We start from the raw sequence: 5,814 nt of genomic DNA, 5'->3' as shown, positions 1-5,814 counted from the left end.
ATTAAATGCTGTTGAGATGAGGTCATCTTATTATCTGGGTGATTCTGGATCCAGCGGCTAGTGTCTTAGGAGACACATGGGGGAGGGGAAGCATGAAAGAGAAGATGGTATGTATGAAAATGGAGGGAGAGCTGAGGCCGTGTGCCCACAAACCAAGGCATACCTTTAGGAAGCTGAAGCTGTATTAGCACTGTGGAGGGGAGGTAGTCCTGCCGACACCTTGCTCTCTGACTTCTGTTTTCCAGAACTAAGAAAACCATTGTCTTATTATATATTATCAAGACTCATTATTTGCCACAGCAATTCTAGAAAACTGATACACTCCAAAGATTTCTCTTCAGCTGAGCCACGTTCCATCTCTGCTCAGCACACCAGTGGTTGGCCACCATTGTTTAAGGTTGTGTGTATCTCTTTGCTCCCTCAAGAACTTTGAAACTAGTTTAGAAGCTGACCACAGGCTTCTTTCTGCAGCCTAGTGTCAGTCTTCTGTGTCATGATCACTGTTAGGGGTAGAGGGTACCTACATCAGATTTTCATACTGTTTTTATACATAGACTATGGGCTCTAGTGGAATCTACGCTCTTACTGAGTAAAAGACAAGTGGAGCTGATCTAAATTGTGGTCCAGGTGAGTCATTAACTAGGATTACATGTATATGCCACTGTGTTCTGTGTGAAGGAGATAGCGCAATTAGTCAAGTGTGTGCTGTGTCAGGATCTGAGTTCAGAGTCCCAGCATCCAGGTAAAAAGCTACTTATGGCTGCGTATACCTCAAATCCCAGCTCTAGAGGGGCAAAAACAATGAATCCAGGAGGGCTGCCTGACCAGGCTGCCTAGGCAGTTGTTGAAGCGCCAGGTGCAGTAAGAGAATGGTAGAGGCAGTCAACCGCATCCTGCACACACAGGCTAGCCCTTGCTAGCATACACTTGTGTATGTGTGTGCACATGCACGCACACATACAGATTTCTTCTAATCTGGCTTCATTTCTGGGCCACCACTGTATAGGATATCTTTGTAACCTCAGATTTTTCAGGGAGCCAATAGCTCATCTTCTCCTCCATGGTTTTGCCACTGGGGAATAAACACAGTTATTCAATGGAAAGCAAATACTAGCATCATACTAGAGAGGCTGTCACTCAGGGCTGTGACTGAGTGAGGTCCTAAAACTGAACTTCAAGCTTTGAAAGCCTCCACTGGCCACTGGCCCCACTGGGTAAGTAGAGTCAATTTCTGCCTGCTTACATGGGAAAACCAGGGCAGCTTCTGGGCATACAGCTGCTTTCCAGAGCTGTACTCAGTTCCTTACCAATTTCTAAATCTTTCTCTTGGGGGAGAAAAATTAGTTTCCTATATTTCCATTTGGGGAAATTGCTTCTCTTCCCTGGAAGTTCAGGGGATGAATGCTAAATATTTCCTAAGAGGGTTCCTTCCTATTCCCATCCATAAGACAGAAGATGCCTCTTGGGAGACCCAGGACCTAAGTAAGGTTATGTGTATTAACAGTTAGGACATTCCCCAAATCTCTATTTCTTATCATACTAGAGCTTTACCTCCTTTCAAATTACAGTCCACTATGAGTAAGCAAGTAGGATGGGGGTGGGGGGGTGCAGTAACGAGGCAGGAAGTGAGTATGGGGCCCCCTGCAGATATTCAGGGACCAGGAGTTCTTTCATCCACTGCAGAGATTTTTAAGTATTGTTTTGTGTCATGCTAAGTACTCTAAGCTACTCCAGATTCCAGGACCCAAGGTCCCCATCCCATCCTTTGTGAGTAGGGGTCAGGCTGAGGGAGGGACAGTAGAGAAATGTACAAGGATACCTTAATGGTCAGGCTGAAAGCACACACCCCTCTGTCCATCAACAGTTGGCCAGAGCACCTCACAAGGTCCCAGTCAGCCACAACTTGGAAGTGTAACCTTGTGTACACGGGAGGAAAATCCAAACACCATCTCAGTACAGTTTCCTCTCCCCAACTCAGCCAGTCAGGCGGTGAGGCAGACATTCATGTCCTTACTCGGACCTGCTACAGAGTGACTTTTAAAGCGTGCTGTTTGTGTACAGAAGTTTATATAAGATTCATTCAGAAAGCAGTATGTATACTGTGAAGGATCGTTATGGCGTGCTTCTCCGCTGTGGCTGACACACAGCTTACAGGGGTAGAGCTTATTTTGCTCACAGTTGGAGAGGAAGCCTATCATGGTGGGGACGGCATGGCAGCAGGAGTATGAGGCAGCTGCCCCACTGTCCTGTAGGCATCTAAGAGGCCAAAGCTGGCACTCGGCTAACTTTCTCCTTTTTGTGCACTCAGGACCTGAGCCCAGGGAATGATGCCACTCATCCCAGGTGGGTCTCTCCACTTTGGTTGTCGTCAACTAGAAACCCCTTCGTAGGCATGAACAGGAAGGGGCTTGCCTCTGGCGATTCCAGATGCTGTCAGTCTGACACTCCGCCATCTCATTGGTCATGCTTGTGGAACAGGCAGTCCCATTAAAGTAGACATCACTAGCCCTCCAGGAAGTCCTGAACTGTATTTCACCAAGAACCCTCAAGTGTTGCTGGTAACCACACAGACTGCTGTTTGCCCAGTCTTAAGTTATGGTGGGATAATGCCATGTATTCCTATGTGTTTGGCTCCATTGACTCAATTGCGTGAAAGTCATCCACATTTCTGGTGCTCTCATTCTTGTCACTGTCATATTCCGGCGTGAGTAGAGCATGCTTTGTCCATTCCATTGTGGGTAGCGTGCGGATAGATTTAGGTTATGGTACACAGTCCATGAACAGTCTTCAGACATCTTTTGGTGAGCATATGAGTGCATGACTCATTGGTCTGTGCTATATCTAGTTCCTAGAACTGAGATTGCAGAGTTTAAAGTGGCAACTATTGGAAACCAGTAGGTTTCCCAGGCTAGTGGATAGCACAGAGGGTTGAAGTGCTTATGCAAACCTGACAGCCTGAGCCCCAGATCCCTCAGTGAAAGAGAGAAACAACTTTTGCCAGCTGCCTTCTGACCTTAACACACACACACACACACCATGATGCAATGTGCATGTGTGTGCTTATGGCTACCTCCCCCACCCAGGGTAGGGGAGAGATGATTTTTAAAAGGAAGCTTGGGCATGGAAAAAGCTTTAGCCATTTAGAGTACTTGTTGCTCTGGCAGAGGACCTGGGTTAAATTCCCAGCACCCACATGGTGACTCACAGCCATTTGTAATTTCGGCTTCAATGGATTTAACACCCTGTTCTGACATCTGCAGGCACTAGGTGTGCATGTGGTGAACATACATGCATGCTGGCAAAATATTCACACACACATAAATATATAAATCAGTCTAAAAGATAAGGAAATTGACAGGTTTCTAACTGGCCCTATTTCTAACGGGTTCCAGGCGGGCCAGTGTTGTGATGACTGTGTGAGTGGCGGTTTGCCCTCTGGTAGTCCTTAGCCTGCTCGCCTATTTCCTCACTTTGCCACCTGAGGCCCTGCTAGAAGCATTGGCTTCTCAACCTCCAACCTCCCCCGCAAACCCCATTCATTCATTCTAGTCTGGTGACTTCCTGGTCATTCCTGTATGCAGCTTCCATGTTAGAGAACAGGCCCTGTGTGAGGAAGGACGTGGAGGGCAGCAAGAGTGAAGATCAACTTCCTTTAGAGATAGTGGTGGGAAGGGAAGCTGGGGTCTCTTGTGCACTAACGATTTTTGTATCTGCTACACAGAGAAGGGGGGTTACAGAAAAGCTCTTGAAGACCATTAAGATGAAATACCTGAGGAGAGTAGATTCTTATTAATATTCAAACCCTCGGGGCTGTGATCAGAGGAAGGGAGATCTGAAGTGAGGAGGCAGAGGGCCCACAGCTCTGTAAGGAAAGACAGGGAGGGTGTTGGAGGTGGATCCGGGTGCAGGGATGTTAGACCCTGCAGGGGACCCAAGCTGTGGCTCCTTGGCTGGGCCCTGGAGGTTCCTGTGGATGGGTTAATGGTCCAGGTTCTAACGTCACCATAGGCTGGCCTTGATTAACTTGCACCTAGGGAGGCACAGAGGCCTGAGCGTTCCTGATTCTCAGGAGAAATACATAATCATTAATCAACATTACTGGGTCCCACTCAGACTAAGTGGCCTCTTGTGATTAGGAAGGGGCTCTTGGAAAAAAAAAAAAAAGTAGTCTTTTTAGCATTTTGATACTTTGAACATGTGCGTTTGACAATGGCTTTCCTGAAGGGGTGTGGGTGGGAAGAGCTGTTGTGTAGAGTGTCTTCCCATCTGTGTGTGTGTGTGTGTGTGTGTCTGTGTGTCTGTGTGTCTGTGTGTCTGTGTGTGTCTGTGTGTGTGTTTATATCCACACCTGAGAAACAAAGACACAGGGAGGATTGTGGGAGTGTAGTTAGGCAGCAGGCTATGCTCCTCTCTCTAGTGTGCAGACTGGATTCCTACTGGGCATCTTTCTCTGGGCAGAAGCTGCAGCTTGCAGGGAGTGAGGGCAACTGAGAGGCGAGCCTTTTCTTCTTTCTTAGTTATACATTGTCTAACCCCAGGGTGCCAGAATTAGGAGACAATCCTGCCTCACTTCAAAATGGGAAGGACAGCTCTCACCTCAGAAGGTCAGCGTGAGATTAGATCAGATACTATGAATACACCCTCCAACTATCCTGAGAAACTTCACTCTTCACCATGTGTCTGTCCATTTAGTCCTTCCTAGTCATCCTGGAAGGGTCTGTGGCCCTGAGTTGTTAGGGATACGGGACTCAGAGGCAGCCAGGGATCTGTAACTGGTCAGTTGCTGAGCCCAGGTCCCTGCCTTGTGGGACAGTCAGCATGGCTTGGGGTGCCCGGCAGGCTCAGATAAAGCTGATGCTACTTTGATGACATCAAGCCAGTTGTTAACCTTCTCCGAGTCTCAGCTTCTTAAAGAGAAGGATGAGCCCCACTGGTTAAGCTGACCCTATGTCCTTCAGGCCTGACATCAGTTTGATCCTTAGAACCTTTCAGGGTGGTTTTGGTACAGGTAGGGAAACAGGGCCAGAGATGCAGGGAGCCTGCTAATCCTGCCATGGAATAGCAGTGAAATGGCAGTGGCTTCACTTAACTCCAGACTCGGGCTGATGTGGTGTCAATGACAGAGGATGCTGTGTGCCCGGGACTTGATCATCCTCCACCGTCAAAATGATTCGACTTGCTTTGAAGACAGAGCTTAAAACATACCCCTGTGCCCCCATAAAAATCCGAGGAGCCCAATTCTGTTCCTCATATGACTCACTCCAGTGGTCCAAAGGACATGGGGAAGAATGCACACAGCTGCGTCACCTGTAACGAAGCCAGATGAGGAGCAACCCAGTGTCCAGCAATCCCAGGGTGGCTGTGTTCTTGTTCACCATGCAAGAAAATCCTGTACATCTAAGAGTTTGATCACTTACGGGGTTGGGGATTTAGCTCAGTGGTAGAGTGCTTGCCTAGGAAGCGCAAGACCCTGGGTTCGGTCCCCAGCTCCGGAAAAAAAAAAGAGTTTGATCACTTGTGATGTCGTGAGAAGAAATACCGACAAATCTGAGACAAAGTGGGAAAAGCTTCACACAAACCAGTCCACCGTTGCATGGCCCATTGATGTGAAAGTCAAGGCTACGGAGTTAGAAGTTAGACTAGTGATTATGTTTGGGGGCGGGGCAGTTAATGGGAGCGGCCAATGGGAATCCGTCTAGGGGCACTGATCGAATTATTGGTGTGGGCAGTTTATTGGGCTGTATCTTCCTGGTATACTTTTCTGTGAGGCCACCCTTTGTTCTGTCGTTTAAAAGATTGGGGAAACTAAGAGAG

This window comes from Rattus rattus, chromosome 1 (genome assembly GCF_011064425.1).
Source record: "Rattus rattus isolate New Zealand chromosome 1, Rrattus_CSIRO_v1, whole genome shotgun sequence".
Taxonomy (NCBI): Eukaryota; Metazoa; Chordata; class Mammalia; order Rodentia; family Muridae; genus Rattus; species Rattus rattus.
This window is presented reverse-complemented; position numbering follows the sequence as displayed.